The sequence below is a fragment of the Gossypium arboreum genome, chromosome 10 (assembly GCF_025698485.1).
Source record: "Gossypium arboreum isolate Shixiya-1 chromosome 10, ASM2569848v2, whole genome shotgun sequence".
Lineage (NCBI taxonomy): Eukaryota > Viridiplantae > Streptophyta > Magnoliopsida > Malvales > Malvaceae > Gossypium > Gossypium arboreum.
This window is the reverse complement of record NC_069079.1, coordinates 17,130,928-17,145,182: the sequence shown is the minus strand read 5'-3', so window position 1 is coordinate 17,145,182 and position 14,255 is coordinate 17,130,928.

Genomic DNA, 14,255 nt, shown 5'->3' with positions numbered 1-14,255 from the left:
CCATCAAAACGAAATCAGGTGCATACATGAAACTTTAATTTCGCAAGTTTTGGATCGCCAAAAATGGTGGCTAGCGACACCACACAGCCAGGCACACGAGCATGTGACTAGGCCGTGTGATCAACCGTATAACTCACTGTTTACTAAATTGGGGCCACACGGGCTTGTATCTAGGTCGTGTGTGGCTATGCTAGTGCAAGGTTCAAACAGGCAACAGACATGGGCGTGTGCCCAGACTGTGTAACTCACTATTTTTGGAACAATACCTCACGGCCAGGGACATAGGTGTGTGCCCAAGCCGTGTAACTCACTTTTTGTAGTATAAAAGCCACACTGGAAGAGCCACGAGCGTGTACCCAAGCCATGTAAGTCACATGGGGGCGTGCCCAGGCTGTGTAACTCATTGTTTGTGCTTAAAAATCACTTGGCCAAGGCACACGGGCGTGTGACCAGGCCACGTGGCATGTTATTAGTCCCGAGAACTGTCTTTTGGGGCCGAGAATGTTACTTAACCTTGATATTAGTTTCCTCAATGTACGAATAATTGAGTTTAATTACATAAGAACTGTCTAATATACTGGGACTGATCTGTGAGCAACATAATTATATGTGCACTATAATACGTACTCTGTTATTGAACTGTCTTATTTAATTGTATAAAGAGTTAGAATGACTGAACATATGTTACGGGCAATTATGTTTTGCAATGGCCTGTGTTGGGATGTTGTGAAAGGGGAAGGAGTCTGTTCTAAAATCGTAGTGTAACACCCTATACCCGTAACCCTCGCCGGGGAGGAGCACAAGTCATTACCTAACTTGATCTCATGCATACAACCAATTTCAAATCACTAAGACTCGATCCAAACTTAAAAATTTATCAATTTCTACTTTAAACTTCTTATTATGAGCCTACGAACCTTAAATCGACCGTTGAAAACCATTCTGGGCTATACCGGACCTTAAACTAACAATGACAATTTTGTCCTTAAAATAGAGCACACGCCCGTGTGGAAGTGCAACACGCCCGTTTGACCAACTCGATATATTCGTGCTGATGGCCCGTGTGGCTCACACGGCCTAAATACCCTAGGACACGCCCATGTCCCACCCGTGCAGAATTAATTTCTAATTCACACCTATAGAGGTTTTCACACGGCCAGACACACGCCCATGTCATTGGCCCGTGTCCCTCACAAGGCCACGACACACCCGTGTCCTAGCCCGTAGGTAAAAACCTGGGTATTCTACTTCTGACGTCAGCATGCTCATAATATCACATAGCCAAGGCACACACTTGTGTGCTAGGCCGTGTCCTCTACACGGCTGAGATACGCAGTCGTGTCTCTGCCCGTGTGTTTATTACCATGCATATGACTTGAAATTTTTACGTGCAAGGGACACACGGCCAGACCACACACCCATAGGGCGGACCGTGTGTCACACACGGCCTAGGCACATGCCCGTGTGCCTACCCGTGTAGACAGTATAAGGCAATTTACCAAGCCTCATTGCCACCCTTACATATCTATTTCCATACAAATACCAACCAATATCGAAACAAGTATAACTCCTATAACTAAATCAGCCATAATAGACATTCATTCAACTATGAGAATGCATCTTTTATAAATTCAAAATAAATATTACTGTCATTCAAGGCTTAATACAAATTAAAAGGGTTTCTAACCCAAGCCAACACATTTGACCAATCTCAAAGACACAAAATAATAAAGTCTAAGCCCTATACATGCCATATTCAAAAACATAAATCCAACTATACCGAATGCTTTGGTTGATAGTGTGATCGATATCTCTGGCTTCTGGAATCCTTAAGCTAGTTAGACGACACTGTAAGGAAATGGAAAGGAAAGGGAGTAAGTATAAAAGCTTAGTAAGTTGCATATAAGTAAGTACACAACAACAACATTTTATCAATGATCCACATGCTCATGATACCAAGGTAGGTACAGGCATAACTTACTCATTACCATCCATACTAGTCACATATTATTCAATGAGCTCATATCTCATACGTACCAATTAGGTACCTGTACCACTCACAATACGGTTATACTTTCCTTATTAGCTTAAAAACATAACGTTCACCGTCAAACCATTTAGAACATTACCGGATATTCATTAAACCTCAAACGTGGGTAAAGTGCCGATGCCATGTCTCAGACATAGTCTTACACTAGCTCACATCTCAAATCAATGCCATGTCCCAGGCATGGTCTTACACTGACTATCATCTCGTAGCTGATGCATGTCCCAGACATGTCTTACACTGGCTTACGTCTCGAGGCCGATGCATGTCCCAGACATGTCTTACACTGGCTTACGTCTCGAGGCCGATGCATGTCCCAGACATGTCTTACACTAGCTCTCGTCTCAATGCCGATGCCATGTCCAAGACATGGTCTTAAATTGGCTCTCATAATGTGGCCGATACATGTCCCAAACATGTCTTACACTAGCCAACAAAAACCCATTTGTCACGGCCTGAATATCTGATTTATTTCCTGGGTTCAAACTGGAGCTCTACTATCTCTATTATCATTATGCCATCTCAGTTCCACAATCAAGCAATTCATGCTATATTAATTCAAATACAATTCAACACATACATTAGTAATGTAGTTGTATTATTTACATACAACTTACCTCGGATTACAAAACGTATACGACTAGTCGATTTAGTCGATTTGCTTGGCTTTTCCCTGGTCTAGGTTCGAATTTGGAAATTCTTGATCTAAAATAGAAAAATGAACTCATTTAATCACTAAATAAAATTAAGCAATTAAAAATTCACGTCTTCGATAAAATGACCATTTTGTCCCTAGACTTTGGCAAAATGACCATTTTACCCCTATGCTCGAAAATTGATTTTTATCGAATTTGTGTACATCTTAGGCATAGATGAACTCTTTTTACTCTTATAGTAACCCAAATTCTCTCTATTTCATACATTTATCAATTATTTTACAACTTGTGCAAAATAGTCCCTTTAGGTGTTTTCATGGTAACACCCTTCACAAAAGTTGTCTATTACACAACTAAGACTCATATTCTTCCATAAAATTTTAGAAAACACCCTAAATTATCTCATGGAAAAACCCTATCCCTTTAACCTTTTTGCAAGATATACCCCTCATTTGAAAGCTTATGCTTTAAAGGTCTCAAAAATGTAAAAATCATTAAGAGAAACTATCAAAATCACGTACTTGAGAGGGCTCTAAGTTGTTGAAATTTTTGAGGCTTTAAAAACCCTACAACGGCTAGTATTTTTGGCTAAGAAGAGAGAAAAGATGATGACTTTTCCTTTTTGTTTTATTAAAAAATACAACTAGTCAAAATTAGTGACCTAGCTTCACCTAATTTTGACCTTCTCTCCAATTTGTCTCCCATGACCGGTCAAGCTATTGTATAAGGGTCTAATTACCCTTTAAAGACCCCCAATTTTGGTTCTCTATCTATTTAACATCTTTACCTATCAAAATAGAACTTTTGCACTTTATGCGATTTAGTCCTTTTTCGCAATTAGGCTCACAAACGTTAAAATTAACTCACCAAATTTTTCATGTACTAATATAAACATGCTATGACTCAAAAATAATAATAAAATAATTTTTTTACTTTATATTTATGGTCCCGAGACCACTACACCGACTAGCCCCAAAATCAGGCTGTTACATTTCTCCCCCTTAGGGATTTTCGTCCCTGAAAATCTTACCGGTGAATAAGTTTGGTACTGATTTCTCATAGTCTCCTCGGGTTCCCATGTGGCTTCCTCGACTCCATGTCTACACCATAAAAATTTCACAAGTGCAATACTCTTATTTCTCAATTGTTTGACTTCCCGGGCTAAAATCTTGACCGACTCTTCACCATATGTCATGTTCGGAAGAATCTTAACCTCTGTCGACTTAATCACATGCAAAGGGTCTGATCTATATCGACGTAACATGGACACATAAAACACATCATGAATCTTTTCCAATTCCGATGGGAAATCTAATCGGTAGGCAACCGGTCCTACTCTCTCAATAACCTCATAAGGCCCTATAAAACGAGGACTCAGCTTGCCTTTTCTACCAAATCTGAAGACTTTCCTCCACGGGGACACTTTCAAAAATACCTTATCACCGACTTCAAATTCAATTTCCTTTCGTTTCAAATCCGCGTAGGATTTTTGTCTTTCTGAGGCGACCTTCAAGCAATCACAAATTACTTTAACTTTCTCTCTCTGACTATATTGACCCTGTGAACCTAACTCTCTTTAAGCTCAATCCAATATAAGGGCGTTCGACACTTTCACCCATACAAAGCCTTATAAAGCGCCATTTTCAGACTTGTCTGATAATTGTTATTATAGACGAATTCAACCAACAGTATATACTTTTCCCAACTACCTTGGAACTCAATGACGTAACACCATAACATGTCCTCTATATTTGTATTACTCTTTCTGACTGACCGTCAGTTTGCGAATGGAAAGCTGTGCTAAAACTCAACTTTGTTCTCAATGCCTCTTGTAACTTTTTCAAATACCTCGAGGTAAATCTCGGGTCTTTATCTGAAATAATCGATGTGGGTACCCCGTGTAGTCTCACAATCTCAGAAACGTATAAGTCGGCTAATCTTTCAAGGGAGTAGTCGGTACGCACAGGTATGAAGTGTGCCAACTTGGTTAGCCTATCCACAACAACCCAAACAACATCCTTTTACTTCGGGGTTACTGGCAAACCCGTCACGAAATCCATAGTAATCCAATTCCACTTTCATTCGGGGACCATGATAGGCTGAAGTAGACCCAAAAGTACTTGGTGTTCAGCCTTTACTTGCTGACACACTAAGCACTTAGACACAAACTATGAAATGTCTCTTTTCATTTTCGACCACCAATATATTTTCTTAAGGTCGTTGTACATTTTCACATTACCCGGGTGGACGGACAAACAACCACTATATGCCTCTCAAAGAATCTTCTGAATAAGCTTATTGTTCTTGGGTACACAAACTCTATCTTTAAACATTATACATCCATCGATACCAAGACGAAAATCTGATTCAATTCCCGACTCACACTGAATTCTCTTGCCTGTAATTTCTCATCACCTTTCTGAGCTTCACGGATCTCTTGAAGAAACGTCGATCTAGCTCCCAACTCTGCTAAAACCGAACCATCATCAGACAAAGCCATACTGACATTCATTGGTCTCAGCCTAAATAATAATTTTCTACTCAATGCATCGGCAACCACATTCGCTTTTCCCGAGTGGTAGTCGATAATCAACTCATAATCCTTTATTAGATCTAACCATCGTCTTTGCCTTAGATTCAACTCCTTTTGAGTCGTCAAGTGCTTGAGGCTCTTCTGATCAGTGAATACTCGTCACTTCTTGCCATATAGATGGTGTCTCCAAATTTTCAACGCGAATACTATGCAACCAACTCTAAATCATGCGTCGGGTAATTTTTATCATATGGCTTTAACTTTCTCGAAACTCTGTTGGCACTTTTCTGTCCATTCAAACTTGACATCCTTTTGCAGCAGCCTTGTCATCAGCGTAGTTATCATAGAGAATCCGTTTACAAACCGTCTATAATATCTAGCTAAACCCAAAAAGCTTCGAACCTCAGTTACATTCCTCGACGATTTCCATTCAACAATAGTCGAAATCTTGCTTGGGTCAACTCTAATCCAGTCACCAGACACAATGTGCCCTAAAAATTCGACCTTTTAAAGCCAAAATTCACTCTTACTGAACTTGGCGTAAAGCTGCTTATCTCTCAAAGTCTGTAACACAGTTCTCAAATGCTCCGCGTGTTCATTCTCATCTCGCGAGTAAACCAATATGTTATCGATAAAGACGACAACAAACTTATCTAGATACGGTCAAAAAATACAGTTCATCAAATCCATAAACACCGTCAAGGCATTAGTCAAACCAAAGGGCATGACGAGGAACTCATAATGCCCATATCTTCTCCGAAAAGCAGTCTTCAATACATCTTGCTTTTTGACTCTCAACTGATAACAATCAGACCTCAAGTCTATCTTGGAGAACATTGTGGCTCCCTTCAACTGATCCAATAAATCATCTATCCTTGGCAAAGGATACTTGTTCTTTACAGTTACCTTATTGAGTTATCTATAATCGATACATAACCTCATCGACCCGTCTTTCTTTTTCACAAACAACACTGGTGCGCCCCACAGTGAATAACTATGTCTCGCAAAACCTTGATCTGTTAACTCTTGCAACTGTGCTTTCAACTCCTTTAATTTTGTTGGAGTCATCCTATACGGAGCAATTGAGATAGGCATCGTTCCAGGGACCGACTCAATTCCAAACTCGACTTCCCTCACTGGAGGTAATCCAGGTAATTCTTCCGGAAACACGTCTGTAAACTCACAAACCACTGGTACCAATTCAATATTCAACTCAGTCACTTAAGTATTCAACACAAAAGCTAAATAAGCCTCATATCCTTTCTTCAAATATTTCTCAGTAGTCAAAGATGATATTACTACAAACAGATTATCTAACTCATCTGGTCCAACTCGAAGAACATTCCGTCTTCACATTTCAACTCAATTATCTTTTTTCTCGCAGTCCACCACAACACTATGAGCAGTCAACCAATCCATTCCAAGGATTACATCAAACTCATTAAACGGTAGTAATATCAAGTTAGCCAGAAAATAATGACCTCTAATTGTCAAAGGGCAATTTATACGTACTTGGTCTACTAGTACATGTCTACCTAAAGGATTGGACACTTTTATTACAAACTCAATGGACTCTACTAGCATACTCATACGAGGTATCAAGTCTATACAAATATAAGAGTGAGTAGATTATGGGTCACTTAAAGCAATAACAGATATTTCATGGATAGAAAAAGTACCCGTGATCATGTCGGGAGACTCTACCTCTTCCCGAGCTCGTATAGCATATGTCCTTGCAGGCGCTCTACCCTCGGACCTCACCACAGCATCTCTTGGCATGCTTCTACTGCTAGCCCCACTCACAAGGTTCTTCTGTGGCCTACCCCTCAAAGGGGCACTACTCGCTTTCGCATCTTATTTTCTCTCTCTCATCCAATTCAGCACAATCACGGATGAATTGTTCCAATGATCCGCACTTGAAATAGCCCCTTTCATTCCCTCGGCACTCGCCAAAATGACACCTACCATATTGTGAGCATTCTGGCCTATTTGGCCGAGTGCTACCGACACTTGCGACCGAAGTGGTCTGGGCTTTAGAAGTTGTGTTCTGGCGGTTTTTGTTCCTATTCGAATACTCCAATGAAGCATTCGATCGGGTCGTGAATTATCTCGATCTTTTAAATGAAGACTGATGTGATTTCCCCATCTATCTCTTCTTTGAATCCCACGACTCAAAAGCCGCTTTCTTCTTTTCTTTAATCAACTTTTCAGCCTTGCAGGCTCTTTTAACAAGTGCTACAGATTCTCGTAGCTCTAAGATGCCCACAAACACTCAGATATCTTCATTGAGGCCGTCCTCAAACCTTTTATACATGGTGGCTTTTGTAGATACGCACTCCCGCGCATACTTTCTAAGTCTCACAAACTCACATTCATATTCCGTCATTGACATTCGGCCTTACTTTAGCTCTAGAAATTCTTTCCTCCTTTAGTCTATAAATTGCTGACTAATATACTTCTTTCAGAATTCTTCTTGGAAGAATTCCCAAGTTACCCTCTCTCTCGGTACCACAGACACAAGAGTGTTCCTGTAACACCCCTCGCTCGTATCCAATGTTGGGATAGGGTTCGAGGTGTTACCAGACTTAAACTCAACCAACTACATAAAATCGGGCCATAAAATTTTTATCAATTTAAAACTTTTCATTTCACATACATTTTGTCCCTTAAAAGGGCTCACGAAGCCCAAAACATGCATTAGAGACGGTTAGGGACTAAACCGAGTACTTAAGAAAAACTTGGAAAATTTTCATGCTTTAAGGCTTCACACGCTCGTGTGAGTATAAAGCACACGCCCGTGTGCTAGGGACATGCCCGTGTCTCGAACCCGTGTCTAAAAACCTGGACATTCTGCCAATTTGGTCATGAACAAATTGAAGCCACATGGCCAAGGTACACGCCCGTGTCCTATTGTTGTGTCCTTCACACGGCTGAGACACATAGCCGTTTCTCTTGCCTATGTGCTTACTACCATACATAATGACTTGAAAAACTTAGGTGCAGGAGACACACGGGCACCCATGCTTTTATCAATGTTCCCAACATATTCTCAAGTTCATAATAAGTTGTCTTCTTGTACAACAGTAGATAAAATATTTATATATAGAGCTACGAAACTCCAAATTAAGTTCTGTTAATTTTCCTTGAAATAGACTCATCTATCCTTCTACCATAAAATTTCCAGAATTTTTTGTTTAGCCAAATAGTACAGTTTATTCCTCAAATTTACCCTTGATTCACTGTCTGACAGTTCTGACCCTTTTGTACTAAAGTTCAATTATCTCATAGAATAAGACTCAAGTAATGTTATCGTCTATTTATATTGAAAATAGACTCAATTTAGGATTCTAAACATATAAATTATAACTCATAACCATTTTTGTATAATTTATAATGACTTTCTCAAATCAGAACAGGGGATTTCGAAGTCATTCTGACTCTGTCTCACACAACTTCAAATATCTCATTATAGGAAATTCTTTTGCTAACAAGGTTTCTTTTATAAGAAACTAGACTCAATAAGCTTTAATCTCATATGTTATTCAGCCTCTAACTATTTTCCACTATTTTTAGTGTATTTTCAAATTTACACCACTGCAGTAGCCCAAAACTATCCAGGCTAATTTTCTCATTCACAATAATTGTTCACCAAATTAATACAACATCATATCATCTATCATGGTAAGAACATATAGCTATGCATCATAAGCATGGACTCATAATCTCAATGTCATCAAGTATCAAAGACTTATTCCAAATCATGCCATTTTCCTAATATTCACCTATTACTATATACATCATGAATATAGACCCATAACAATAAGGTCATTACACAATCATTCTCATAAACATGACTTACTTATTTGCATTATTACCAAATGTGCATTATAGACCGAATCATTTCTCACGAGTTTTGCGTACATACCTGTACTACTTCATGACATAATCATTCCTTATCAAAGCTTTGTTATAATCTTTGAATTTTCCGTTGAACTACTTGAAGTACTAAAGGATACTCGGGGAAATTTATACACATAGTAAGATGCCAATGCCATATCTTAGATATGGTCTTACATGGGTTCACACACATCGATGCCAATGCCATGTCCCAAACATGGTCTTACATGGAATTTCATAGCGAAACTTTATCGAATGTCATCGAGACATCATGAATCCATTTCATAAAGAAAAATACATGTACATATACATTTCATGCAATATTTGAATATTAGACATATAATAATAACTGCACGTTGCATTATTTTCATACAACTTACCTCGACACCAAATTGGTAAAAGAGGCCTAAACATCAATTTCTCGTTTTTCCTCGTTCTAAGTCCAAATCTCATTTTTCATCATCTATAACATCACATTTAACTTATTAAAACAATATACTAATCAAAGTAGTCCAACAACACATTTTGAAAAAAATTTTGATTTTGCCCTTATACTTTGCCAAAACTACCAAATTGCCCTTAGGCTCGAAAAATGATTTTTATCACATTTTCTTACACATTAAGCCTAGAAAAACCATTTTCATAACTATAGAAACTCACAAATTCAATTATTTCACACAGTTACACTTATTTTACAAACTTTACAAAGTAGCCCATTTAAGTGCTTTGCAAATTCCTTTCATGAAAGTTGTTTATAACACTACCAAGGTTCATATTCTTCCATAAAAACTCAGCAAACAACACATATGCTTTCATGGCAAAACTCTAGACTCTTAATCGTTTTGCAAAAGAGTCTCATCATTTGAAAGCACATGCTTTAGGGGTTCCAAAAATGTAAAAATCATCAAGAAAGACATTAAAAATCACTTACTAGCTTGGAAGTTTCTTTGCTGAAATTTTCCAGCTTCTAAACCCTTTCTTTGCTTCCATTTTCGGTGGAGAGAAGATGAAGAAAAGATGAGATTCGGTGGAGAGAAGATGAAGAAAAGATGAGATCTTTCTTTTCTTTATTTTTTTCTATTTTTAGTCAATTTAGTCACCTAAAAGCCACAAATTTTGGCTTTTTGACCAATTTGTCTCCCTTGGCCGGCCATCACACTTTAAATGGCTAAATTTCACTTTAAATACCCCCAATTCAAGATACAAAGCAATTTAACACCTTTAGGCATCAAAACACAACTTTTACCTTTTACGCGATTTAATCCTTTTTTGAAATTGGACTAGAAATCGCTAAAATTAATATACCAAAATTTTTATGCACCTTTATAAACATGCTATATCACATAAAATAACATCAAAATAATTTTCTCCGGCCTCAGAATAGTGGTTCCGAAACAACTATTCCGGCTAGGCCCAAAATCGGGCTGTTACAATTCCATCACTAGTAGGCCGAATCTCTTAAGAGCGACACTGCACACTTCACGTACTCCTTAGGTGTCTATGACAGTTTATCAAATACCCTAATGGTATTTTCTAGCCAAAACTCTGCTCTCTCCAGGTCATCATCTATGCTAACCCAGAATTCCTCGGCCCCCTATTTTCGAATCTTATCTACCGAGGGTTTTCTCTTCTAACCATGTCTGCGTCTTGCGGAGCTACCCGGGCATACTGAGGAATCAGATGAGGTGGGGGAGGTGGAGTGTTCAGATTTGCACGAACAAACTCCGTATACCAAGCGTCCATCATCCGAAAGTAGGCTTCTCTAGCCCCTCTGTGTTGGCCCATAGTTACGGGCTCACTCTCTACTGGCGTAGTCCCTTCAGCGATAGCCGGTGCATTACTTTCCACGTCATCTTCCATAGTTCTATTAGGATCCATTTACTATATAAAAACATAATTTATAATCGTCAGAAATTGTCACACTATCAATATAAAGTTATGGCATGTATAGCTAGACTAGTACTCTCGCTAGGTTAGTCCTAGAATCGACTAAACCACGGCTCTGATACCACTAAATGTAACACCCTATACCCGTAACCCTAGCCAGAAAGGAGCACAAGGCATTACTTAACTTGATCTCATGCATACAACCAATTTCAAATCACCGAGACTCGATCCAAACTTAAAACTTTATGAATTTCTACTTTAAACTTCTTATTATGGGCCTACGAACCTCAAACTGACCGTTGAAAACCATTCGAGACTATACCGGGCCTTAAACCAACTATGAAAATTTTATCCTTAAAATAGGGCACACGCCCGTGTGGAAGGGCAACACGCCCATGTGACCAACTTGACATGGTCTTGTTGATGGTCTGTGTGGCTCACACGGCCTAAGCACCCTGGGACACGCCTGTGTCTCACACTCGTGCAGAATTAATTTCTAATTCGCACCTACAGGGGTTTTCACACAACCAGACACAAGCCCGTGTCCCTCACACGGCCACGACGCGCCCATGTCCTAGCCCGTGTACAAAAACCTGGGTATTCTGTTTCTGACGTCAACATGCTCATAATATCACACGGCCAAGGCACACACCAGTTTGCTGGGCCGTGTCCTCCACACGACTGAGACACACGGCTATGTCTCTGTCCGTGTGTTTATTACCATGCATACTGACTTGAAACTTTTACGTGCAGGGGACACACGGCCGGACCACACGCCTATGGTGTAATGGCCTAAATTCAAGGTTATCGGAATAGTGGTTTTGTAACCACAAATCCGATTTAAAGAGAAATTTATTTCAATATTTTTGCATGAAAATTGATATGATAGGAAAATCGTATGAAAATATTGATAAAAAAATTTTATCGGTTTAGTGGTTAGTTAGAAAAAAAATTATTGAAGAAATTAGATAAAATAAGGTATCAGGACCTCTATATCGTAAAATCGAGTCAAAAATAATTTTATAAATATTTATGAAATGTTAGTAATGTGGTATTAAAATTTCGTTAGGAAATTTTAATGTTTGGATAGTTAATTAAATGCAAAGGACTAAATTGTAAAAGGTGTAAAAGTGGATGGGATGATTAAATAGCTTAAGTGTCTAATGAGAGAGGATTTAAAAGGAAATTAGACCCAAAATTTATTTGGTCTGGACGGCAAGGGCATGAAATCAGCAAGAAAATTGATAAATTAAGGGCAAAATTGGAATATTGCAAAATTAACTAAATAAAGCTAGGACTAAATAGGAAATATCTAGATTTCTCTTCATTTCTCTTCAATTCCAGCAGCTAAAAACGCCATAGGAGGGTTCTCTAAGCTGGTATTCCATAATTTTTGCACCAAGTGAGTTAATCCTTGCCTTTTTCTTATAATTTTTGTATTTCTAAGACTTTTACAACTAGGTCCTACTATTAAATTCATTAGTTTTTGATTTCATGGATGAAATTGAAAGTCACCATGGTTTAGTGCTGTAAGTTTATGATGAAATATAATGAAATTAAAGCTTTAATTTGTTTATGAGATGATTTTATTAGGTAATTTCAATAGAAATTGATTTTTAGGACCTAATTGTGAAAATGTTTGGAATTAAAGTCTATTGCTGAAATTTTGATTCCTAAAGGTTGTAAACTAGTTTAAGATGATAGAATAAAGTGTTAATTGAGAAAATTCAGCTCAATTGAGAGGCTAATTGAGTAGGGACGAAATTGTTATTTATTAAAAGCTTAGGGGAAAAATGGTAATAAACAGCTTGTACTAAAACAATATTGGACAACAGCAGTAGACTAACTTTGAAAAATCATCATAAATTGTATGAATCAAATTAGAAGATGAACAAAATATGAAATTAAAGATTATTGAGTCTAGTTTCTCATATATAAGAAACAGTGTAAGCAATGGATCTGTAAATCATAAGATATAATGAATTTTGTGAGATAAGGTCAGAATGAATTCGAGCTCCCCTGTTTTAACTTTGAAAAATAATAAAAAAATTAATTAAAATAATTAGGGTCTTAAATTATATGTATAGAATCTTGAATGAGTCTATTTTAAAAAGAAACAAAAGGGAACATTATCTAAATTCGTATGAAGAGATAATTAATTTTAGTGAAGAAGGGTCGAATCGTCGGACAGCAGAATAGGGGTGACTTTAAAGAATAAACTGTACTTATTGGCTAAACCAAAATTATGAAAATTTTATGGTAAGAATATATATGAGTCTAGTTTTATGTAAAATTAACGATATTAATTTGGAGTTCCGTAGCTTGAGTTATAAATAATTTAGTGACTATGACTCAAATAGACACTTTGAATAAACTATAAATAATAATAATGAAATTATAGAAATTGTTGCATATGAACATGAAATGTATTAAATTGATAATTAAATTTATTTATTTAGATCCGTAAGATTCAAATACTGAAGCTAGATCGAGGAAAGGAAAAAGTTTAGGATTAGTAGATTTTTGTACATGAACAAGTATCAAGGTAAGTTCATGTAACTTGAATTATATTCTTAAATGCTTGAAATGTATGTTATTGATGTGAATATGATTTGAAAGTTCATTGTATGAAAATTTATGAAACATTGATATATTTGATAAAAAGAGGAAGAAATCTCGGTTGAATGAAAGGAAATTTCAATGGATCTCTGAGAAGGAATTGACAGTAAAAAGGATCTAGCCCGGATGGGTGATCCTATCCTGATATAGCCCTCCCGAAGAATATGTGGAAAACGGATTTAGCCCGGATGGGTAATCCGAATTAGGGTCTGAATTTAGCCTAGACTGGTAATTTAGATCCAAGCTCATTAGAGTAATTGTCGTTGCAGGGGATTTAGCCTGGACTGGTAATCCCGACAATACTCTATGAGTTTATATTATGAGGATTTAGCTCGACCGGTAATCCATTGTAAGGATGAGGTTCATGGAGTGTGCTCTCTGAAATGGAAATGTGCGTACATGAATATGAATTGACGGACCCGGAAATGTACACTAAAAGTGTACTTCTAAAATATCCATCGAAATTCTGAGAAATTCAACGGGATAAATATGAAAAAATAACAAGGAAATGGAAATCATGGTATTGATGAACTCATCAATCATAGTATATATTATTGGTACATAGAAATTATTGTACTAACTTGAATCTTGAGTTTGTGCATGTTAGGGTAATAAC